Source organism: Canis lupus, chromosome 12 (genome assembly GCF_011100685.1).
Source record: "Canis lupus familiaris isolate Mischka breed German Shepherd chromosome 12, alternate assembly UU_Cfam_GSD_1.0, whole genome shotgun sequence".
NCBI classification, from domain to species: domain Eukaryota; kingdom Metazoa; phylum Chordata; class Mammalia; order Carnivora; family Canidae; genus Canis; species Canis lupus.
The window spans coordinates 55,393,234-55,419,183 of NC_049233.1; the positions used below are offsets into that span (position 1 = coordinate 55,393,234).

General features: G+C 38.7%; 1 long non-coding RNA gene across 2 annotated transcripts; it reads left to right on the forward strand.

The window, feature by feature from the left end:
• The first annotated feature begins 1,381 nt into the window (after positions 1–1,381).
• On the forward strand, positions 1,382–25,687 carry LOC119874305. 2 transcript variants are annotated; one of them, XR_005367469.1, is made up of 4 exons: positions 1,382–1,650; positions 2,842–2,944; positions 23,968–24,131; positions 25,126–25,687. It is a non-coding gene; the product is annotated as an uncharacterized LOC119874305 (long non-coding RNA). The 2 variants fall into 2 exon arrangements; XR_005367468.1 differs by lacking the exon at positions 23,968–24,131 and having other exon boundaries at positions 1,398–1,650.
• The last annotated feature ends 263 nt before the right edge of the window (positions 25,688–25,950 follow it).

Below are 25,950 nucleotides of genomic sequence, written 5' to 3' on the forward strand. Positions count from 1 at the left end.
AATCTCCATCCTCAACTGCCAACAACTTTCTCTCCAGGAATCAGAGGCATCAAAATTGTGGTAACTATAATCCTGTATTAAAGTTGAAAGTATATATTTCAAAAATATCCATGGTACAATCTGTATGTTGGAAGTCCCAGGGGAAGAGCTCTGATGTCAGGATATGATGAGGGAGGGATCTTGAATTTTGATCTTTTTCATCAGATTTTCTTATCCCTTCTCTGTAATCTATCCCCCACAACCTCCCTCCATCCTCACACACATCCTCCTCCCCCCATTTAATCTGTTGAAACTTAATCACCAGCGTGGTGGTATGTGGAGGTGCAACACCTGGGAGGTGATTAGGTCATGAGGGCAGACTATTCATGAACAGGATTAGGGCCCTTATAAAAGAGACCCCTAGGAGTTCCCTTGTCCCTTCTTTGGCCAACTGAGGACACAGAAAGAAGACAGCCATCTATGAACCAGGAAGTGGGCTCTCACCAGACACTGAATCTGCACATGCCTTGATCTTGTACTTCCCAGTCTCCAGGACTATAAGAAATAAATTTCTGTTGTTTATAAAGTACCTAGTCTATGGTATTCTATGAGAGTAACCCCCAAAAGACTAAGACACACCTTCAAAGTCAACTTTGGTGGAAAAAGAATTTGCTACAAGGCAATCTGAGAGAGGAAAGGAGGTAGTTTTACTCCTTTGCCTTAGAAGTGGTTCTCAAATACCTAACAAAATTGCCTAGGGTGCTTTCAAAATATGTAGTTCCAGATCTCCATCCTCTAGAGATGTGATATGTCTGGAAAGACTCAGGAATCTGCATTTAATAAATATTCCCTGGGAGATTCTAATGATGCAGTTCTGTGAAAGACTACATCTTAAGAAACCCTGTTTTAGAAAGAGGAGAAGGTGGTTTTTTTTCTTGATTTATTAATAAAGTCCCAGGAACTGAAGCCAACTATCCCATCTAGACCCCTTCATCACATCTACCTCCTACAGAGTCTACCGCATCAGAAGACAGATTTCATCAAGGAGTAATGTGTAGACATTAAGCTGTCTCCAGGAAGAGGTGTCGGTTATAACAAAAATGTGAGATCCAGGAACAGAGCAGAAGAGGAATTTCACAGGCTTGGTTGGAGAGTGGGTGTCTGGGGATGCTGGGATGATGCAAATTTGCATCCAAGTGCCAGTAGTTGCTTCAATTATTCAAACAATTAAACTCTTCTTTCCAAATACTTCCAGTGACTGGCTTTTACTTTCATAGCTTCCAAGATGTAGAGTGGGCCAGAGCAAATAACAGTCTTGTTCTATGGAACAGCTCGAGATATCCCAAATATATGGCCCTTCCTAGCTGTTTTCAACCTGAGTCTACATTTCAGTTTATTTCTTCTGCCTGTGGGCTAATTTACTGGATCAGTATCTTTAGTTTGCACGTAACCATGGCTTGGCTTTGTAAGTTCCACTAGAGAATGGCACAAGAATAAAAATAGAAGTGTCTGAGCTGCCTAAATGTGAGCATGGATCTCACAGGACATTGTATTATGTGCCAAAAGACTCCTCTGGGGATCGGCTTGCCACACTCCACATCTTCTCACTCTGCAAGGCTTGCAACTGTCCGCTCAGCCCCCACTGGTGGTGCTGCACTGGGAAGGAGTCAGGTAAGCATCTCCCTTCTATGAGGAAAATAGGTGTCAGGCAAAGGGTACATAAAGGAGATCTCTAATTTTGATTTGTTCTTGAAATATATCCTTGAAGGAATGAAGTTTTGGGAGGCTTGGGGTAGGAAATAATATAAAGAAACATGGACTAACGCTTACTTGCAAGGTCGTTTTAGGAAAACAGTCAAGTTAGTGTTTTCCTGTTCTGTTTCTGCTAAGTGTCCATATGCTGTGAGTCATTTATAGGGGAGCTTAGAATGAATCCTCTGAGGCCATTAGTGCCAGAATGTGCTTCTCAGAGTGCCTGATTCAGATTGCAGAGGTGCACTTGGTGGAACAGAGTTGTAGCTGCTTCCCTTGGTTATCTTCTGAATGTTCAACTTCAAGACTTCAATCGTGGTCTTTTTGACCCCAAAGCTGTGCTCTTTCCTGTGGGCAATGCTGCCTCTCCATCTAGTCTTCACAGATGAATCACTTGGACTTTCCTCATCTCCCATCACAAAGTGCTCTGCTCTGGTCCTTTGGGACAATCACTCTGGCTCTGCCCTGTACATGCAGTACCCTTTTACACTCCCATTCTGCTACTCCTTGGACTAATTTTCATCTCATTTCTACATCTGGTGTAATATTTCAAGGTCTGTGTCAATTGCCTTTTCCAAAACCCTTCTGTAAGTCCTCAGGTGTTTCCTCTTCTTCTGTGACTCTATGGTGTTGACTTGAAGAACTGGTTGGTCTATGTATAAACATCCGTATCTTTCCCATCAAAGTATGGATATGGATTATTTTGTCCTTGTCCTTTTCCAGTAACGTTACCATACCTGGCACCATACCATGTACAGCATAGGAATATAATACATATTTTTGAATGACTGCTGAGAATATATTTTTAAAATATTTTTAAATTTAAAGGACATGAATTATGTTATTAAATTGCTTGTATAGTTTTTTTATTTATGCAAGTAATACATGTCATTTTAATGAAAAATTTTAAATACAGGTAGAATAAAGAACTTTAACATATATCTCTGGTTGAATCAAAGATAACCACTTTGAAGACACTGAGGTGTGTCCTCCTGGAAAGTTTTCTATGTTTAAGTGTACATATTATCTTAATATTTTGAGTGTGTTCTAGTTAGCCAAATCATAGGTAAGGATGGCTCTCTTAACCAAGATTAAATCTGATCTTCTTAGATCTCTGGGCTATAGGCTCATCCCTGGACAAAAGCACCAGAGGAATGCTGTAATGGATAATCTCACCAGAAAGAGATGAATGAGTGTCAAACAGACAAAAATGGTGAGTGTCGATCACAGACTCACATGATTTATGGAGAGCTGGACCTTTAGGAATGAGGAGCAGGACCACATGGAAACTAAAAAATTGTTAGCAACCATTGTCTCTGATAGTCTCTCAGTCTCTAGATCTATGCGTGCTCTTATTTCTGCTTTTTGTTGAGCATGTTCCTTTGTTCTCTCTACAAAAAAAAAAAAAAAAAAAAAGCCTTTAATAAAAATTCCTGTTTCTGGCTCCCCATGACCTTACCTTCCATGTGACTTTCACTCTGCCTGATGCTGATACTGGCCCACACAGTATGGCTGTGCTGATCAGCTCTCCACTGCCCTGTCTCAGCCTCTACTCCCAATTCTAGATGTCCAAGGGAAAGAATACTGAAGTTGGGTCAGAGTCTAGTTAAGTTACATTGACCCTTCCCAGCACTGTAAGTAGATGGGGTATTTTGAGAGAAGAAATGTGTCTTCTGTTGACCTATTCTACTTGACCGTGCATAGCTCACATCCTCTTTCACTATGATACACACACACACACACACACACATTGGCATCTTGCAGGTTCCTCCCAGTACAAGCATTCTTCTGCCTCAGGGCTTTCCCCATGCTACAGCCTTTGTCTACCATGTTTTTTCTTCATATTTTTCTACTTGCTTGCTTTCCAGCTTTATTGAGATTCAATTGACATCTAATAGTGTATACGGTTAAGTTATACATATGATGGTTTTGATATATGTATATAGTGCAAAATGATACCACAATAGGGTTAGTTAACATCTCCATCCCCTCACATGTTACTCTGCTCTGTGTGTAGTGAAAACATTTAAATCTACTCTCAGAGCAACTTTCCAGTATATAATTTGTATTTTTTTTAGAGATTCAGTTCCTTTTTTTAAATTTTTTGTTTATTTATTTATGATAGTCACAGAGAGAGAGAGAGAGAGGCAGAGACATAGGCAGAGAGAGAAGCAGGCTCCATGCACCGGGAGCCCGATGTGGGATTCGATCCCGGGTTTCCAGGATCGTGCCCTGGGCCAAAGGCAGGCGCCAAACCGCTGTGCCACCCAGGGATCCCCTATAATTTGTATTTTTAACTAGAGTTACCATGCAGTACACTAAATTCCTAGAATGTATTCATCTTACAGCTGAGAGTTTGTATCCTTTGACCAATGTCTCTTCATTCCCCACCTCCCCACCCCCGAGTTTCTGGCAATCACTATTATACTCTCTTTCTATGAGTTTGGCTTTTTTAGATTCCACATATTTTTATGATCTATTTCAATGCATCCTTCAAGTTTTGGCTTAAATATCACATTTTCTGACAGGCTTTCTTGCTCACATAATTTAAGTGTCTCCTGGAAATTCAGTAGCATTATACCTCTGTGTGTGTGTGTGTGTGTGTGCGTGTGTGTTTGTGTCTATAAAATCTGTTCAGTCTTTTTCTCCCTCTCTCCCTCACTGGTCTACAAACATCCACACAAAAGAAATATAATTTTTTCTGAAATTTTATTATTTTTAGTTTGTAAGCCATCAAGCAGCAGCAATTTAATCTCAATTCCCCAGAGCTGCATACATGTTCTGATGGCATGTGGGGTGGGAGAGAGCCATTGGGTGGGATTAGCCAGTCCTTGATAACATCATCTCTTCATACTGGGGTCAGGTAGATGGAATTATTCAAGGCTGATCTTTAATCAAATTCATCCATTCACTGCCACATCCTCCTAATTCCCATTTGCAAGATGTCTAAGACAATATCTTCAAAATTGAACTTTTCTCAAGAACCTGTTTATTCAATACAAGCTACTTTTCTAGATTGAGGGGAAAAGAAACCATTGAGTGCATCAAGAAAATTATTGTCTTTCTTTGAATGGCTGAGAATTGACACCATGAATAAGGATGTGATGGGGGAAGTCCTATAGCACCAGAATTGGTCTGTGGATTGTATTTATAACACTGTAAAACCCATAATTTTCACTAAAACAAAATATTTTGAAAAAATATGAAGTACTTTGGAACAGTATGAAACTGTCAGTTGTAGCAGACTTCAACTATCTAGTGCTCCTTAATGAAATCTCATATGATCTGAATTTCTTTTGCAATCAATGGGCTATTTAAATTGATTATATTCACCTGCCTTGTATAGCACTCTTTCTAAGAAGTTAATTTGCTTTAATTAGGGAGAGTAATGGGTTCATTTATTTTGCTTTTGAAATTATTCTCAAATCATTCTGTATTGACAGTGTTTTTAGGGGTTTTTGAAGCTAATTCCTCCTATGACACAATTAAGGGAAAGATCATTTATTTTCAGAACACAATTAATTGGCATATTTTGGTACCTTTAGTAAAGGGCATATGACAGCTCAGGATACTGAAAGAGTTCATAAACTTTTTTCATTGTATTATTTTAATCCACACAAATTACCTGTAAAATTTGATGACTAAGTTACTTTTAGATGTAAGGCAGATGGGGCTGTGTTCCTTCAACTTTGGAAGTTGATTTTCTTGTGTCGTAATGTCTCTTGGTAATGTTCACAATCTAGCTAAATAATAATGTTTAAGTAATGCATTTTTGCCTTCTAAGTAAGATAACAGTATTATTTCTTAATCCACCTAGAAAACAAAACATGAATGGTTCATGATGAATCGAAATATTAGGTTTAATAATCAGCAGTATTTGCACCAAGCTGCTACCCAACACAGCAAAGCTGGCCTTTTAGAGTAATAAGCCCTCCTACAAGAAAATTCTTTTTTTTTTTTTTTTTTTTTTTGAGAGAAAGAGCACACACACAAGGAGCAGGGGGTTGGGGGGATTAGGGGCATGGAGAGGGCAGAGGGAGAGAGAAGAGAATCTCAAGCAGGCTCCACACCCAGAGCAGAACCCACCATGGGGCTCAATTTCATGGCCCCTGAAATCATGACCTGAGCCAAAATCAAGAGTCAGATGTTTAACTTTCTGAGCCACCCAGGTCCACTGAGGTGCCCCCCAAAATTCATTCTTATAAAACATGAGGGCACTTTCCTGGTATTCGCATGGTGAAAGGAAGAACATTAAATTTAGATTCAAATATATTGGTGTTGACCCCTGCCAAACTTCTGGAGCTACACAATTAAAATGGCAATAAAGGGACTCTGGTAGTCAAAGTCAATGTGCCTACAAGAGCATCTGCCTCTTTAAAAGTCCCTTCCCGGACCATAAGGCCAGTGAATACATGCCAGCACGGAGACTGGAACATCAGGATTAAAAGCACAGACTCTAGGATGTGATGGCCCTTAATTACATCCTGCCCTCTGCACTCACCGGCTGTCAGAACTTGGGGAGGTTAACTAATCTCTCTGCCTCTGTCTTTTTATCAACTATGAAATGAGTATAATAAAATAGTACCTCCCTCATGGAGTTGCTGTGAAGATTTAATGAGTTAATTAAGGTAAGGCTCTGAGGACAGCGTGTGGGACGGACTAAGAATGAAATGAATACTCACTATGATTAACTGATGTTCATGGCCAAATGCATCCACTCGCAACCAAACTGTCCTCAGTTCATTTCAGTTCTGCTTTCTGGTTCCTCTGATTGCTGCCGCCCACAGCCTCCCCCATTCCATGGTTCCTTCTTTACGGACTGGGGATTTATGACTGTGGGCTAACCCGCATTAAAATTCATGGCTTATATTCAATGCTTATATTTTCCTAATTGCAAAAGAATAATATATACACATTGCCCAAAGTTAGAAAACACACAAAAGTGTAAAGAAAAAAGTAAAAATTAAAAAAACAGGATTTATGTTTTATGTATTTTCTTCAAGTCTCTTTTTCTAAGTATGTACATGTTCAATAAATTTGCATTTAGTTACATGTGGGGGTTTTTTCCCAATAAATCCATGAGTTATGTGTGATTTTTTTTTAAATAAATACAAGTGGATGGGACGCCTGGATGGCTTAGTGGTTGAGTGTCTGCCTTCTGCTCAGGGTGTGATCCCGGAATTCCGGGTTTGAGTCCCACATCGGGTTCCCTCTGAGGAGCCTGCTTCTCCCTCTGCCTATGTCTCTGCCTTCTCTCTGTGCCTTTCATGAATAAATAAATAAAATCATTTAAAAAAATACAAGTGGAAAAATAAATTTAAAAAAATACAAGTGGATCGTTTTCAATAAATATACCACAGCACTGTATTTTCTATTCCTTATGGTTTATTTGAGACAGAATGCATGCAGGATAGGGGGGGTGAGAAGGGCAGAGAGAGAGAGAGAGAGGGAGAGTCTGAAGCAGATCCCAGGCTGAGTGTGGAGCTTGACATGGGGCTCAGTTTCACGAGATCATGACCTGAGCTGAAACCAAAATTTGGTCAGTTAACCGACTGCACCACCCAGGCTCACCTCTCTTCCTCACGATTTTCTTAATAAAATTTCTTTTCTCTGGCTTATTTTATTGTAAGAATACAGTATATAATAAATACAACATACAAAATATGTATCAATCAACTATTTATAGGTATGTCAATAGTAGGCTATTACTAGTTAAGTTTGAGGGAAGCCAAAATTATATGTGGAATTTTGACTGCTCAGGGTGGGGTATTACTAACCCTCAAGTTATTCAAGGGTCAACTATAAAATACTGTTTTCCCTGAGTTTTCTGTATAACACTTTCATTGTCATTATGAGAATCTACCTGGAGCATTAAGAACAATCATTCCTTAGAATACTATATAACTAATTCTTTAGGAATGCATCTTATTCAAATCAGAGATATTTTAGTCTTGCTATGTCACCAAAAGGTTAAATTAAAAGAGTGTACCATTGGGATCCCTGGGTGGCTCAGCGGTTTGGCGCCTGCCTTTGGCCCAGGGCGCGATCCTGGAGTCCCGGGATCGAGTCCCGCATCGGGCTCCCGGCATGGAGCCTGCTTCTCCCTCCTCTCTCTCTCTCTATGTCTATCATAAATAAATAAATAAATTAAAAAAAAAAGAGTGTACCATTTAAATCACTAAAAGATGAAAGGCAACACCCACACTCTGTCCATCTGCTTTTGCCCTGCTCTTCTCTGCCTCAGTAGCCATGATCAAAGATCATCTGTCACTGCCAGTTCTGTGATGCACCCATGTCTGATGCCTCCATTTGGAGTTGCAGATTATGAACCAAGCAGATGGCAGCCACAAATCCAAAAATTAGATGGAATATGGCTTTTATGTAGAAAGACTACTTTTAAGTCATCTTATGTGTCATCTTCCTGTGGGTCACTTTCTTACAAATATCCTAAGCAACACCTTCATAAATGAATTTTTAAGAGAAAGCTGAAAGTGAGTTTTCTCTTTAAACCTAAGCCTCAGATAGATGATCCAAACCCCAGGTGTTCTTATGACTCTCCTTTTCCATTTTATATTCCTTGAAGAAATATTTTTAAGAGTAAAATAAAGATCTTTTGGCTAATTAAAAAATTTATACATGGGAATAAATATTCCTAGGGTTTACTTAAGACTACCAGATGTCAAAAAATGTACTCTAAAAGTTACCAATTGCTTTCTTTCTTGAATATTTGGTATGCTATTAAAAAGAGGTTATATAAAAATAATCCATGTTTCATAAAGGAGGTTATTGATATCCTGCACTGTATAAAAAGAAAAGTAAATACCGAAACTGAAATACTCATAAAAAAGAAAAGAAATGAAGTTATTTTACTGGCATTATATCTTGTTATAGTTACTAGCAAAACAAAAATAAAAAAAAACAGTACCAATGAGTTTTAAGTAGCAGCTTAGCTAAATTTCTTAATTTGTCAACATGTGATGATTTTGACAATCCACTTCCATCAAGCCCAGCTCTGTGTCATGCACTGAAGGTAGGGCATGTGGTATGGCCTTTGTTGCTTGGGTATGGGGACCTCAAAAGCACAGGTGGAGACAGGGGAGGGCAAGACATCCACCTGCTGTGGCTCATTAGACAAAGGAGAATGCAATGTGCCAACATCTCTTCCAGAGCCTGAGTCAACAGTAAGTGGGATTTCCTCGACTTTCAAAATTCCCCATCCATATTGACTAGGATGCTCCTTGAACAACTACCTAAATCTCTTGCTCAGGTAATAGTGCAGTGAGGGTGGATGGTGGGCTCCACTTTATGAAATGATTCTGGGATCACAAACCCTTCTATCTAGGGACTCCACCATCTTTCCTTTATGAGATCCTCTCCACCTAGACAGTTGATAAGGGATAACACAAAGAAGAGATACCCAGCCTATCTCAGGCTAGATGGTGACACTTATAACTCCTCATATTCTGTAGCAAGAATTAGTCTCATGGTCCCTACCTAACATGCAGGCTTTGCCACATACATCAGAAAATAGGTTTCTATTTTCCTCCAAATCTGTGACCTTTGGTCATTTCTTTTTCACTTCCTGAATGGCTATTTTTCTTAAAAAAAATAAAAAAGTAGAAAAAATGTTATTGAAAAATCTCACACATCCCTTTAAGATGTAGCCTGACGTGGTGGAAATATACTAACATTCGGTGTAAATATCATTGACATCTCAATAACATGTTCCTGTTACCTGTGAGAAAATGCAAAATTTGGGCTGAACAATTATAATATGGCATTTAAACCTTCTCATCTACCAATCTCCCATCTTAGAAATCATATTTAAAGTAAAACTCTCAACATGTTATGCTATACTTAGCTCAGATAGAAAATGATGCTGGTTATAGCAGTGTAACTATGGTGTTGCCATGGTTATCTACCTATTAATGATTAAACTTGCTTCCTTATGCTCATTAGAATGTATATCTTGAAAACAGAGAAGAGGTTTCAGTTTATTAGCAGATTGTAAGGTCCAAACTTCTCAAACAAAAGTTTGGGCATTAGAAACCAGTTCAGGCTCTGACAGTCAACAGATCCTTCTCTTGTGTCTATGGTATGAGCAGGTTTTTTCCCCCCTTATTAGCTACAGTAATCAATTTTCAAAGGGATAAACATTTTATGCTTCATAGAGTCATTATAACTTCCCAGGAAGAGAGAAACTTGCTGAGAGATAGCATGAATTATGCAAAAATACAAATTTGTTTAAAAACCAGAAAGCATCAGCAAATTGAATCTGTTTATTCATTTCCATTTTTTGTCAGACCTATCCTCTTGAGTCTACATACAAACCATCACCATAAATTACCAAATCAATCAAAATTTCTGAATCATAGGAATAAGATTAATAGTTTTTCACAGAAATGACTTTGAGACTTACATGCAAGATATTTTTGTTTACTATCTTTTTAAAAAGCCAATGTCTGTAGGTATTTCTAGCTTCAAGAACAGCAGATAATTTATCTCCTCACTACAGGTTTTTAGGAAGAGTTAGTTTAGGAAGAGTTAAAACTGTTTAAGATATCTACATCTCCAGATCATTTTGTCCTTCATGAGAGAAGAGAAAGGAATGATGTGGTAATGTTTATCTTCCTGTGCTTCTCTATTTGTTTATTCAAGTGAGCATTTCCTGAGTGCTTAGTAAGTCTCGAGCCCTGCCCTGCTGCTGGGGTATAGAAAAGAACAAAACAGACATAGTTTCTATCTGTAAAAATGATAAAATCCTCCACAAAGGCTTGTGAATGAATCACTCTCTTTTGACAAGAGGAAGAAGCCTTAGCCTGGCCTTTAAATTCTTCAGCCTAAATTTTAAGCCTTCCTTGCAGCAGCCTACCATGTTTCTCCCAAACTGGTTGGCTGTCTACATCACTAGGAACCCAACTCCTATGGCCACAATCTTGTTTTCTATCTCCAATTAGATTTCAAGGTCTAACTCAAATCCTACTTTTCCATAAAGCCATCTCTGACTGGTTGGTTTCTCAGTCCTCTGAACACCCATAAATTCTTTTTTTAAAGTAAGCTCTATGCTAAACATGGGGCTTGAACTCACAACCCTGAGATCAAGAGTCACAGGCTCTACTGACTGAGCCAGCCAGGCACCCCCTTACATATTTTTTTAATATAGGAAACTTTATTGAGTTTATATTATGAATCAAGTACTTTGAAAAACTATAATTTGCATTTTGAATCAATCTTACAATGAAAATATCTACATTTTGTAGATAAGAACATTTGATTTTCCATGGACATAAACTGCCCCCAAGTTATAGCTGTAATTCAACTCAGGATATTATGATTCAAAAATATATATGTTCTTTTAAACCCATCACATTGACCTAATAATATTTTTTATTTCAGATTAAATGATAAATTCTGTTAAGTCAGGAGTCACCTTTATGTATGTCTGTATTTCTCTTAATCTCTACAATTAATGCTATACCTAGAGTAGACTCTGATTAAAAATATTTTCATGATAATTGTGATAACAACACAAGTTAAAATATAGTAAATACCTTCCTTCTCACATGGTATATACAATAACAATTAGAAGATGTCAAGAAAAAGAAAATCACAGTTGGCTGGAGTAGTAAGAAAAGCTAAGAACTAAAGAATACACAAGTAAAATCATTCTAAATATGGGGAAAGTCAAGAGCAGAGGTATGGAGATGAGAATGTCCATGGAATAGCCATTGGAAGAATCTGGCTACCGCAGGGATGGATATAGTGTAAGACTAGAATGGTTAGTGGGAAACAGACAAAATAATGTTCCCACGAGGATATCTTTGTCCAATCCCCAAAACCTGTGAATGTTATCTTTTATGGCAAAAGAGACATTGGGGGCACCTGGCTGGCTCAGTTGGTAGAGTATGTGACTTTTGATCTCAGGGTTGTGAATACACACTCCATGTTGGATGTAGAGATAACTTAAAAGATGAAATCTTTTAAAAGAGAGAGAGAGACATTGTAGAAGTGACTAAGGATTTTGAGGGGACATTATCCCAGATTATGCAGGTGAGCACAATATAGTCACAAGAGTCCTTATAAGAGAACATCAGGAGATCAGAGTGAGTGGAAAGAAATGTTATGACAGAAGCAAGAGGTTGGAGTGATATGAGGAAAGGTCCATGAGCCAATGAATGCAGCTGAGCTCTAGAAGCTGAAAAGACAAGAAAACAGATTCTCCTTCAAAGGAATGCAGCCCTCCAAAACCTTGATTTTAGACTTCTAATCTCCAGAACTGTAAGAGATTAAATATGTGCTGCCTTATGCCACTCCATCTGTGGTAATTTATCATATAAATAATAGGTATCAGTGCATGAGAAAACTTAGTATTTAGCCATACTAAATAATTGGGAATCTTCCCTGCAAGCATTGAATGTTTCTAAGCTAGGATGGAAATAATGTGATGAAGATGAATCACATTGTTGCATTTATTCACAGTTATCTGAATTACTGTCATAGCAATGAGAAAGGAGTCAAGGGGGATTGCTTGGAGATTGTCTCTGAGGAATTCAGAAAAAAGAAAGAAGATGCCAAGGAGCTACCTAAATTATGAATATGAGAGATATCAACGAAAAATTATAGTTATAATAGATAAATTTAAGTGGAGTATTAGATACACTAAGGAAAACAATGAGTTAAGTCTTGCACGCACTGAGTTCAGCATGCTGACATCTTAGCCATTAGACAGTGAAAGGCCCAGTGCTGGAGAAAGAAAGTGGCTTGGAAACGATGCCAACTAATCATGAACACCTTGAAAGTAGGAAGATAGTCCTTTTCTCATTACCCACAGGCCCAAACACAGCACATCACAGCTAGCAGATACAGAGGACATGGTTGGTGATAGGGAAAATATCTGATCTTGCCAATGACATGTATTATATTTTAAAACACCCTCTTTGGGGTAAGTGTCTAGTTGTAAAGATTTCTTTCTTCTCTAAGTGATCTCCCTTCATCTCTCCAATTTTAAAATTAAATTCCAGAAAGTCTATATATCCATGTGGTTTTCATGGGGAGGATGCTCAGTCTTTATGCTGTCTTCTGGATCTTGCTACGTCTATAGAACTGCACCTTGACCCATGTAGTCCCTTGGTGTCCTGCATTCTCTACTGAATTGCGACTGTCCCATGTGGCCACTTGAGCATTACTCGGGCACTGTGGCAGATGCCATGGCCTGCAGCTGCAAGGTGGTGCGGCTACCTTATCCCCGTCAAAGATCTCTGATATTCCTTCCAGCACTTCTGTGTCCCCTATCCCTTAGAGACCTTGGAATTCTCAGTTGCTTTCTCTGAATCATTCTGATGTGTACTGGATCCAGTGACATTGTCATCAAATTTAGCTGTCTAGGCCACCTGCCTTTGTCTTTGTTACTCAACTATTCCCACATCACGGTAGGCATGGTAATATTCAATATGAACTTCTCTTGAGAGTCATGTAGGCTCCCTCAGACTATACTTTTGGAAGCCCTGAATTCTCCAACTGTATCTGAGTATTTGAAAACAGCCCCTTAGCTTTTAAACCTACTTCTCTAGGAAATTTAGAGTGTCAGATTTGACATTCAAAGCCAACCAATGGATTTTTGGTTGTAGACAGTATCTTTTGTTTCTTTCCTTACAGCAATAAGCTTTGGTATTGTGACTTAGCCTTAATGAGACTGGACTGCAGGGCATACAAAAGAAATATCTGAGAAGGGAAAATCCAGTGGAAGCCATTTATTTCAAAAGCATTATTTGCCTGTAAGCCAGAAGAGAGTTGAAGTCAAGGGCATGAATGATAGCAGAAAGAATGAGTAAAAAAGAAAAAAGAATAAAGGATGCAGGACTGAACTGAGGTACAGCTACAAAGAGAGAACAGGAAATAAAGCAGGCTGAAAAAACAGTGACCTAAACAAGAGGAGAACAAGTTATCAGAGTCCCCAAGGCCCAGAGAAAGAGAGCATGTCCCAAGGAAGAGATGAGCAGAGAGCAAAACACTAAAGAGATCAAGGAGGATGGATATCCTAAAGGGTCCCTGGGTCTGAGAAGTGCAAGGTAACTGCTAACCTTTTTTCAGTATGTGTAGGTTAGGGGTAGGATTTGGACTAGGATCCAGGGATCACCCAGTTAATGACTTCATGTAGAATGCTTTCTTAGTCTATTCCTGTGCCAAAAATCTGAACAAACCAGAATGGATCTTTTTAAAAATGTGTGTGTATGTATATGTGTGTGGAGAGAGAGACTAGACTTTTTTGTTGTTGTTATCCCTATGAAAGCATTACTCATATTAATTTCATATTTCATATTTATCCCTAAATAACCAAACTGGTTATTTAGGCCACTCTCCTAAAGTATGTTCTTTTTATGTGTGTAAAATTCATTCTCAATCATTATTTATGTGCAGGTTACATAATTATCCATTTAAAACACATCAAAGTTATTGTGGTTTCAAAAGATGGTCATCTTAGTCCTTACCATAAAATTCCAAGGCTGTAAGAAATTCTTATTGTTCTAATGAGCCTGTTAAATATAAGAAACAACCTTTTGTTGTCTCAAGAATTGCTAAGCTTGAAGTAAGGGACAGATACTCATTTGGGAGTTCAAATGAAGGCCTATGCTATAAAAAAAAAACAAAACAAAACATTGTATTGATTCCAAAAGGAACAAATGAGAAAGTAGATTATATATGACATGTATCTAAAGCTTATTTCAGCAAATACTCAAGAAATTGGATTTTACATTTAAGTTACTTTACTGGTCACTGTAAAATTCACTAACAAACACACTTTTTCAGTTACATATTTTACCATAAAAATGTATTCAACAGGGGCAGGATGATTATACTCTTTTTTGTACGATAGGTATAAAAAGTATCTCCGTGGGGCTATACATGTGTCTCACACTATAAAACTAAAAGGCAGAGTGATCAACCTGGCAAACACTTAACTAAAAAGACTTGAGAGTTCTAGATGCAGCGACTACAGGCAAGATATTTAAGCTTTCTGAGCCCCAGTTTCTCACTCTATAAAATGCATATGAATACTATAAAGATTTAGGATAATGATGGGCATATAACACATATGCTAGAGCAAGACAGGGTACATAAATCTTAAGTGGTAATATGCTGCTCTTTTCCTGTTGGTTTTACAAAAATATAAAACATGAAATATAGCTAAGTCATGGAATGAAGAATCAGCAGAAGATCCTTAGATTCCTTCAGAATAATTTTCTCCCAGCACAATGCAATCATTTCAGCGTGTCATCCCTCTGACATGTGCCCTGAGTCGACAGCATATCAATGAAGTCCCTGCATCAGATTTTACAAAAATGAACACTGAGGCTGTGTAATCTATTCTTTTCTCGTTTATTTATTCCTAAATAAAAGTCCATCCTCCCGATCAAGAGGATACAGAGGACTGCCAACCTCATTTCTTTTACTTTAATTTAACAAAGCCCTCCTGGGCCTTCATGGTAACAAACAAAAATTAGGCTTAGCATAGAAAGTGTACTTGCGGGTGCAAGGAGCTCATCCCAAAGCTCGAGAGACAGGCCAAGGCACAGAGGAAGACTCTTACCAAATCAGGCAGACAGAAAAAGACAGAAGATTTGCAACTGATCTCATCTAATTCACTGACCTGATTATGCTTCAAAAGAAGAACTAAAGTTTCTGAGATTGAAACAGACCGAAAAGAAAGAATAAAAAGCTAGGGCGATCGTGACGGCTGATGAGGGCATGCGATGCTCTGAGTAACTGTCTTCTGCACAGTGACACGCACATCCTGCAGAACTACATTTAATGCAGAAACCAGCAAGGGAAGGCAGGGAGTTTTGATCTTATGGTATTTTTTTTTTTAAAGAGAATAAAGTAGAAATGTATTTTTATGGAGCTCCCATTGATTCTCTCAGAATTTAAGGAGATTAACACTAGTGGGTTATAATAAATAAAAGTGGTTTTCCTTTCATCGAGCATTTAGTGATCCTAGGGGAAGCACAAAACAACATATTTTGTTAGAAAAATGACAGGGAACTAACCTCTTCCTTCCCCTAAAAAATAATTGGTATGTAGGAAAAACATGATGAAGCACAGATTAGTAATGTAAAAGCTAGGTTTTAAAAAGATTTCAACTTCCAACAGACAGCCAATTACTAATGATTTCCTTCTACGTTAGCAGAGAAAAACCTGGAAAGGATTCAGATGCATATTTTCTATCCATCAAATAATATTCTTGAGTCCATTCTGCATACCAGAGCTTTCCCATATTCTGGTGGAGACAGCTATTTAATTAATATTTACAAGATTATTTTCCTTTTCTTTGAGGGCTTGTCTTTTTTTTTTTTTTTAAGATTTTATTTATCTATTCATGAGAGACACAGAAAGAGAGGCAGATATATAGGCAGAGGGAGAAGCAGGCTCCCCATGGGAAGCCCGATGCAGGACTCGATCCCAGGACCCCAGGATCATGACCTGAGCCAAAGGCAGACGCTCAGCCACTGAGTCATCCAGGTGCCCCAGGCCTTGTCTTTGATTCAGTTACTCTTTTCCCAGATAAGATCATGCTATTCCCCCAAAGCCCTGCAAACCTCCAGATACAGTTCTGGTGATGCTTTCATGTGGTGCTACGTCTTTGTCCTTGAAATGAAGGCGGGCCAATACTTGGTTCTGTTTTTCTTTGCTTGCTTGCTTCTTGTTTGTTTATTTTCATCACATGTTTGAGTAATTCTTCATATTAAAGCCATCTGGGGGATCCCTGGGTGGCGCAGCGGTTTAGCGCCTGCCTTTGGCCCAGGGCGCTATCCTGGAGACCCGGGATCGAATCCCACGTCAGGCTCCCGGTGCATGGAGCCTGCTTCTCCCTCTGCCTGTGTCTCTGCCTCTCTCTCTCTCACTGTGTGCCTATCATAAATAAATAAAAAATTAAAAAAAAAAATAAATAAAGCCATCTGGATTTCCTCTTTCTTCTGAACTTTCCTCCCCTTTCCTACAATACTTTTTATTGTCTTAGTGTGTATAGCTAAAGTATAACAAATATTATTCATATTAGTTGTGAGAACAGTATCCCAAGATACTTTCCAACAAGAAGATCCTGTGAAAATGTAAGCTTTCTTCCCTTCTTCCCTAAATACTACTATGCTATAAATCATGTCCAATGTTCTCTTGATAATTTATTCTATGTTATAAAAGGAGACCTGTGGAAGCTTTTATAGCCTGAGCCTGTCACTGACATTATACACACAGAATAAAAGCTGGAAGTTTGGACCCTGTCCTATCTTGGGTTCTCAACCCTGGGTGACTTTCCCAATTACTGTAGTGAATTTTAAAGTGCTGGCAATGGGAACGCCTGGGAGGCTCAGTGGTTGAGCATTTGTCTTTGGCTCAGGGTGTGATCCTGGGGTCCCGGGATCAAGTCCCACAATGGGATCCCCGCAGAGAGCCTGCTTCTCCCTCTGCCTACATCTCTGCCTCTCTCTCTGTGTCTCCCATAAATAAATAAATACAATCTTTAAAAATACATAAATAAGTACTGCTGATGAATGGATAAAAAAGATGTGATATATATTATATTATATTATATATTATTATATATATTATATTATATAGATATTATATATATAATGGAATATTACTCAGCCATCAAAAGGATGAAATCTTTCCATTTGCAATGTGTATGGAGCTAGAGTGTATGATGCTAAGCCAAATAAGTCTGTCAGAAAAAGACAAATACCATATGATTTCACTGATATGTGGAATTTAAGAAACAAAACTAATGAACATAGGGGAAGGGAAGGAAAAATAAAACAGGTTAAAAACAGAGAGGGAGACAAACCATAAGAGACTCTTAATTCTAGGAACAAACTGAGGGTCATTGAAGGGGAGAGAAGTGGGGGGATGAGTAACTGGGTGATGGACATGAAAGAGGGCGTGTGATGTGATGAGCACTGGGTGTTATACACAAATGATGAATCACTAAATTCTACCCCCGAAACTATAGTACACTATATGCTAACTAACTTGAATTAAAAGAAAAGAAAAAATAAATACTGCTGCCACAGCCCCATCTTGACTTACTTAATATTTCTCAAAGCCCTTCAAACATTTTAATGTGCAGCCAATTGAGAGCCATTGAGCTAATCTTCCACTCACGGCCAAGGAAACTGAAGCCCAGAGAGATTCAATCACTAGCCCACCTGCATAATGGAAAAAGCAGCAAAGGAAGGGTTAAAGACCCACAGTTTTTAGTGCATGGTTCTTCCAACTCCAAGAACTATAGGATTGCAAAAGGTTTCCTGAAGAAATCGATGGTCTGAATTTCTTTCGACCCACCCCAGGTCAGGATCAGTTACATAATTTGCAGAGCCCAGTGCAAAATGAAATCACGGGGCCTTTTGTTTCATAAATTACTAGGAATTTCAAAAAGTTGGCAGCAAGGATTTAAACCAAGCACAGGGCCCAATGTTCCTGCACCGGACACACACCCTGAAGTCCATCCTGGCCCTGGTTTTGAAGATATTCTCTCCAGTAACAATGTGTTTGTAATAAACAAACAAATAAAGATTCCACTGCTATAAACCGAGAAACAGGGCTGAACAAGTCTTTGGTGTAGTCTTTTTTGTTTGTTTGCTGGTTTTTTTGGTTTATTTACTTTTTTAAATGTGGGAGCTCTCAGGAGACTTCAAGAACCCCTGTTCTTTGCAATTGCATCAGCCTCCCTCTTCTCCTGTCAAAAGCAGAATCTGTGAGATGAGGGCTTTTATTTTTGGGAAGTGATCCCAGAGAGCCAGAGGGAGGGAGAGGAACAGTAAAATAAGGATGGAAAGAATCAACAGCAAGGGGTGGGAGTTGTTACTGGGCCAGCCACTGCTCTGGGTTAGGAGCCTTTGAAGAGCCATCCAGAACGCACCTCAGCACTGCATACCCAGCAGAGAGGGAGAGAAAGGGAACTTTTATCCTCTGGGTCCTATGCTATAAGGAGGTGACTCCTGGAGCTTCCAGAATGGGTCAGAAGAGACGGAGAGTCATGCTCTGCTAGTGTGATGCCGTGTGAAGCTGGCTATAGCAACCGGGGCTGGAGGGCCACAGAGGCCCAACATAGTGACCCTCCAGGCTGAGACTCAGAGCAGCAAGCCCAAACTGATTTTAGCTAAAACTCTTTACTTCCCAGAATACCTATTAACATCTCTCTGGACACGTGTGCTATCCATGGAGCACAGTTTGGAACAAAGTAGAGGATCTATTATTAGAGTTAGATATTCCTTTTCAAAGAAATCACACACTGGGAGAGCCAGGTTGGGGATGGGAAAGACCAAAGGAAAGATTAGAACATGGAGAATGAAAGCCTGCTTCCAGCTGAAGGGCAGTAATTGTTTTGAATGTCCTCCCACCGGTATAAGCACAAAGATTTGGCCTCCCTGACTGTTCCATGCCAGCTCTCCTGAAATTCTTTAATGTGTATCCAGAGAGTTTTAATAATAGGGCTATCATTTTTATACCATAAAAATCAGACTCTTTTCAAATGAATGCTAGATGAAACAGGAAATAGCACTTTTCTTCCTGCAGACTGGTAATAGTAAGAGGTTTTAAGTGAACTTGGCTACAGCTAAAAATTACACAGAAAGAAACCATTTCCTTGTTTAAGACAATTCTGAGCACGTGCACTCTTGGTCACTGAGACTGCTGGCAGTAATTTGCACAGACATATTGTGAATAAATGTCTTCTTACTATATTTATTTAGCTGTGATAGCAGACTCCGAGCAAACTTAGCATTTTAAAGTGAAAACTCCCTAAATCTGTTTGGGGTAGGTGTTCCTACAGATATGATACAATTCACATAGAAAAACAGCAAAACAAACAAAATCTTTTCATAACAAAATTATAATTTCTACTTTTACTTAGGAACCTTGTATGTTAATTTTCCATCAATAGCTTGCTGTTTTTAAAAAATCACTTTCAGACATCTCTACATCACTTCTTTCATTTTTCTGTCAGGTGGGCACTATTTATTGTTGATGATGTCCAGAGTCCTGAACCTGATAGTGTGGGTCAGCAAGATGTTTATATATTTTAAAAAGCACAATATTCTGTCTCTCAGAAAGGCTGTATCTGAACTATCAAAATGACAACATTTTCTGTACTGTAGAATTCTTTCTTCATAGGGTTTCAAACCTAGATTTATCTCAAGAGCAATTCAAATCCTTAGAAAGAATGTTATCATAATTTTCAAAATGTAATTGTCTTAGTCTTATATGTTTACTCGTCATTGGAAAACATGACTTTAAATATTGAGTGTTCCATCTGTTTTAAAACACGACCACCCACAAAAGCTGTATGTTGCCAGTTTTCCCTACACTCCTTTTTATTGCCACACTTTTGTTTCTGCTTATAAACCTGGGAACTTTACAGGAAAGCAGTTCAATGGCACAAACCTACAAAGCAAGAGAACTTTAAAATCAGTGTAAAAGTATACCCACAGAAAACTGTACAAAATATTATTTTTTCCAATGCCGTATTGTATTTAAATTCACTCTTAGATAGAAGATTTCAATAAAATCCCCTTATATCAATAGGGGCATTGTTGAAAGGCCTCATGTAAGTAGAAGTTTGTCTTACTATAAAGGCTAAAGGTCACAAAAAAAAAAAACAAACTTTAAACTTATATACTTGGAATTTGTGTCTTTTATACCTCATTTTATTTCTGTATGTCATATTTCTTCTTTGCCACATCTCTACTTGTAGTTCAGTAAGATAAAACAGCCATGCTAGAATTCTTTCTCTGAGTCTGAATTATTCTTAATTCAGCAAACCTTAAAGTTTCTGTCCCTCGGTTATCTGATCTGTAAATATAGGATATTGTGCCAAATAAACACTACACTAATGTTGTACTTAAATGTTGTCACTGTAGCTTTAATATGGGCCTTCTCGTGAAACAGATGACTTGAAAACTTTCCCATACGTTCCAGGTTAGGACAGCAGATTGAATGCTTACATTTTATTTCATTCACTCTTTTCCCAAACTGCATTAAAACTACAGCATAGCTAACTGTTTAAAGAAAAGAAAGCCAGAGATAGGAGATGAAGAGCGCTGAGTGCAGGCAAATCAAGGAACTCTGAATCCACTGAAGACTGATTGCAGAGCCAGCTCCAGTCCTGTTGGGCTCCCAAAGACTCCAGCAACTTGACATTTTCTTTCTAGACAGAGAAGCTGACCTTTCCCAGAGGTAATACCTAGGAAAGTTTTCCAACAGATGACTCACTCAGGGTCAAATCTGAGGTTCAAATATGAAAACTCCACCCATGCATTCAGGACCACTAATCACCTTTTTATTCCCTTACCCTAAATCCTGAGTAGACCATTAAAGATACCCAGATATCTGAGCAAAGTCTCTAACATGGACAGGAGAGCTCAACAAACAACCTGAGAGAACAACCAGGAAGAAACAAATCAAGACAACTATCACTGATATCCTCAGAGAAAGAAGATAGATGTTGCATCCATGAAACATGACCAGGAAGACATTAAAGAGGAAAGAAATAGAAATAGATGACCTTGGAATTTTAAAATACCATAGCGGAAGTTTAAAAAAAAACACCGTGGAAAGGTTAGAAGATAATTTGAGTATATTCAAATGTTTTGAATGGAAAATAAAAATATAAGAAACTTGAAGCACTTGTCTTTCCATGAAAGAAAGAGTAAGAGAAAAATGGAAGGCACGAAATAATTTAAGTTCATAAAACTAAAGAACATAACTGGCCACATGGGAAGGACCCCAGAGGAAACAGAGCCATACTAAGGAATATCAATGTACAGTTTCTGGATTCTGAACGAAAACAAAGAGGAGATTTTATAAGCATCTAGGGAAGAAAAGGTGATAAAAAGGTCACATACAAAAAAATGAGGAATCAAGTGGATCTGAAGTTCTCAACAGCAACACCAGGAGCAAGAGATCAACACCTACAGAGTTCTGAAGGCAAAGAATTTCCAAACTAGAATGCTAGGTGACATCAAGCTATCAAGTATGAAGGCAGAATAAAAATATTTTTATACATTCTTGGTATCAAAATATTTGTCACTCATGACCCAGTTTTTAAGAAGTCTTAGGAATGTACTTTACTACAATGAGAAAGAAAAGCCAAAAAGAGAAGATGTGGGATATAGGAAACAAGAGATATTATACAGGAGAACAGTGAAGGAGGACAATAGCAGGGGACCCTAGGATTTTCACCAGTTGCCATAGCGTGATTCAAGAGAAAAGCAACAGCTGAAATCACCAAGGTACCCACTGCTACGTCTTGTTAATCTGAGACAGAATGTATAGACAAGCCTGGCCCAGATTTTTATCCAGACTGGCATGAGCATGTGCTGATGCAGCTCTGTAGCCCCTCCACTTCCCACCAGGTCCTGCTCCAGGGATTAGCTAAAAGCATCCATTTCCTCCTACAGAAGTTCTCCTCTTTGACCTATTCTTGAGTGCTAGAGAACAGCCATAGTGAGTTTAGAAGCATAAAGTACAGAGCCCTCTCCTGTTGACCATATTCTGGCTGGACACCTTGTCCCTGCCCCTGGCAGGTGCCTCGACCATATGGGAGAACGTGCCAAGCTTGCTGACAGGAATATTCTAGGGTATATGACTCTTTAATTCACCATACAACTTAGTAAATAGGAATTATTGGTTATATTTCACTCATCTGAGCTTTTACTACACACCCATCCTTATAAAATGGATCTAGTCTAGGTATACTAACAAATGAGGTTTTTAATCCTTCAAGGCTGATGGCCACTTTCTAATTAGTTCACCAAAGAGATACACATGGAGGAACCCTGCCACAGCAGCCAGCACACCAGCTTCTCCAGATGTCTTCTGAGGGTCCTATGTCCTTTCATTTGAAACCTCATTGAGGGGGGCCCCTGGGTGGCTCAGTGGTTGAGCGTCTGCCTTTGGCCCAGGGTGTGATCCTGGAGTCCCGGGATCGAGTCCCACATCAGGCTCCCTGTATGGAGCCTGCTTCTCCCTCTGCCTGTCTCTCTCTCCTCTCTCTCTCTCTCCCTCTGTGTGTGTGTGTGTGTGTGTCATGAATAAATAAATAAAAATCTTAAAAAAAAAAAAGACCATAGGTCTCCTGCAAACCATTGAAGATCAGAGTCTTGTGAATCCCCCATGCTCCTTACTTCAGTTAACTGTCATGGCAGGAAACACTTCCTTATAGGAGTTGAATTGAAGTTCATGAGAGATGCAGCAGAAATTGCAATGAAGGTTTTTGTGTTTGACTCATTTATTTTGCCTTTTTTGTTTTATTTAGTAATGAGAAAAGGGAATTACATTGCTAGTAAGAGGCATTACATACATTAAAAATAATAAGCATGGAGGGGTGCCTGGGTGGCTCAGTTGGTTGAAGGTCTGAAACCTTGATTTTTGTCTCAGGTCATGATCTCGGGGCTGTGGGATTGAGCCCTACATCAGGCTCTGCACAGAGTGTGGTGCCTGCTTGGGATTCTTGCTCCTTCTCCTTCTACCCCTCCCCACTTGTTGTCTCTCTCTCTCTCTCTCAAAAACAAAACAAAACAAAACAAAAAACAAGAAGAGGGGATCGGATCCCTGGGTGGCACAGCGGTTTGGCGCCTGCCTTTGGCCCAGGGCGCGATCCTGGAGACCTGGGATCGAATCCCACTTCGGGCTCCCGGTGCATGGAGCCTGCTTCTCCCTCTGCCTGTGTCTCTGCCTCTCTCTCTCTCTCTGTGTGACTATCATAAATAAAAAATAATAATAATAAAAAAATAAAAAAAAACAAGAAGAGATGGCAGAAAGCAAATAAAGGTGGATAAAAATGTAATAAAGAAACTTTAGGAAAGTCAGATAATCAGCAAGTTCTAGAAACCAAGTTTAAGGTCTTAAGAAAACGTGGCCCAAAGAGAAATGCTCATCCCCTCATTGACAGGTATTATAGCAAAATTCTGACCTACCTGGGAAAACACTATTTCGAACAACAGCAACAACAACAATTATTATTATTATATTATTATTAATCACATCCCTTCTTTCTACACAGTTGCAAAATGTTTTACTTATTTAGCTTTATAGTCTGAGTCATTGATGAAACATTTTGCTTTTATTTAGAAATATAAAAGCTGTGTCTCTTTTTAAATGACAGTCATAGGCATTAAACAGTGGATTGTAATGTAAATGAGGCTACTAGACATTTCAAATTTTCCCTGACTTGTTTCTTCACAGTTTGAATGAAGTTGTATTCAGGAACAAAAACCTCTGTAAAGAAAGAAGATGAGTAAAGCTAAGTACCTTTCTAAGAACCTGTGCTCTTGGTTGCCTGGCTGCATTTCATGCTGCCTGTTTACAACTGTGCATGATATCTGCAAGCCAAGAAACAAGCTCTTAAGGTAGATTCTGTGAATGAACTGATAAAGAGCCATTCCTGTAAATATCTGAAAACAGTGACAACACACCCCTCTGAGAACATGTTCAAATCCTATGTTGATTGTTGTCAGGAGGCCCTGATGGAGTTCATCTCTAGTTCCAACACTAATGAAAACAATGGGGATGGGCTGTAAAGTAGATTTGCAAAACTATTGTCTGCAACAATCAACATGAGTTTAAAATGATAGAGATTCTATTACTCAATAGCCCTGGGGTAAAAAAAAAAAAGAAGAAGAAATCACAAATACATTCCCTTTCTAGCCCCCATCTATCAGACCAGACTTCATTTTTATTTTTGCCTTCTATTCCTTTCCACCCCTTCCCCATTTGTCTAAAAAGTGCAGTGATGTCTTTCTCTGAGTAAGAAATATGGATGAAATATTCAGAGATAATTGGAATTCTATTGGCCATCACCTTATGACATTCTGAGCATCGCGGCAGGAACACAGTTCATTTCAAGACCAGACTCTCGCAATTCCTTAGTGGTTACTTGCTGTTGCAGTGACTATTACTCAGCTGGAAGCTTCGAGTGGTCAAAATAATAATTAAAGTGTCTGAGAGCCCACTTAAGCACAAAATGTCCTAGTTCACATAGGTCCTCAAATGAGAACAGTCAGTTAGGGCTCCATAGCAAGAGGATGTGATAATCCTTCTGTCACCCAGAAGAGGAGAGTCTAGTGATCAAAACAATAACCTGTTCTTTCAATAACCATTCAAAGCTAAACATAATCAGGAATTCAAATAACACATCACAGGAAAGAGGTTACTGGGCTCCAGCGTGGTCTCATTCTGCTCTGTGAGTGAATGACTTTGTGTCTTTCTGCTATCTTTTGAAAGCCACTGAGGGCATGTTTTTACACTAACTCTCAAATGAGAGAAGGGAAGAGTTGATGGTGGGGCTCTCTATACATCAAGCTCTGGTTTACTCAGGTATCCTTCTTTTTGACATTTTTCCAGACTTTAGCAGGAGTTTTCTGAGATCTTAGAAAGCTTGGAAAAAACAAAGAAGACATATAAACCTAGGCAAAGCTGGCTTTTTAAAACAAGTGGAAGAGCCTCTGGAGAACAGCCACTTCTTCTGACCACTGCAGCTCAGTCTGGAAGATTATTTTTTGGATGTCAGTACTAACCTAGCGTCATCATCACACAACTCCTCTTGCCTCCTCCTCCAACAAACTCACATTGTGGATAATATATCTTTGACTGGGGGAAGATTGAGTTAAATTATGTAGTTAATTATGCAAATTAATTCCTACTATATTTTTAATGATCGCTCACTCATAAAATATTTGAATTACATTTTCAAAGAAATCACTGTGCTGGGGTACTATGAGTCTTAATTGGATGTAAACAAGCCAAGATCCATTTCCTACCCTGCAACTGATACAGTAATTTTCAAGCAGTAAAGAGCCATTTAAATTCCCACTACTGCCACTGTCCTGCTTCTCAAAATTCCATTTGTATTCACACATCTACAATATCCTTGGAGTAAATAAAACCATTGACTTAAAAAAAAAAAGATGGCATCAATAATATAAAATAAAAATTGCTATATACCATCTGGTCTTGCATTGATCATTAGCGGTGGCCTAATTACAGTATAAGACAAATTATTTATCAGAAAGCAGGTGACCCAGATGTCTAAGAAGTGTACAAATTACCAGTGAGGATGTTCAGAAGGTAGAATATAGTTGGCCATTACAAATAAAAACAAAATATTTACTCAGGGTCCACTGTATGTGGGTAACAGGGCCTTATTTGACAGTGCTAGGGAAATATAAT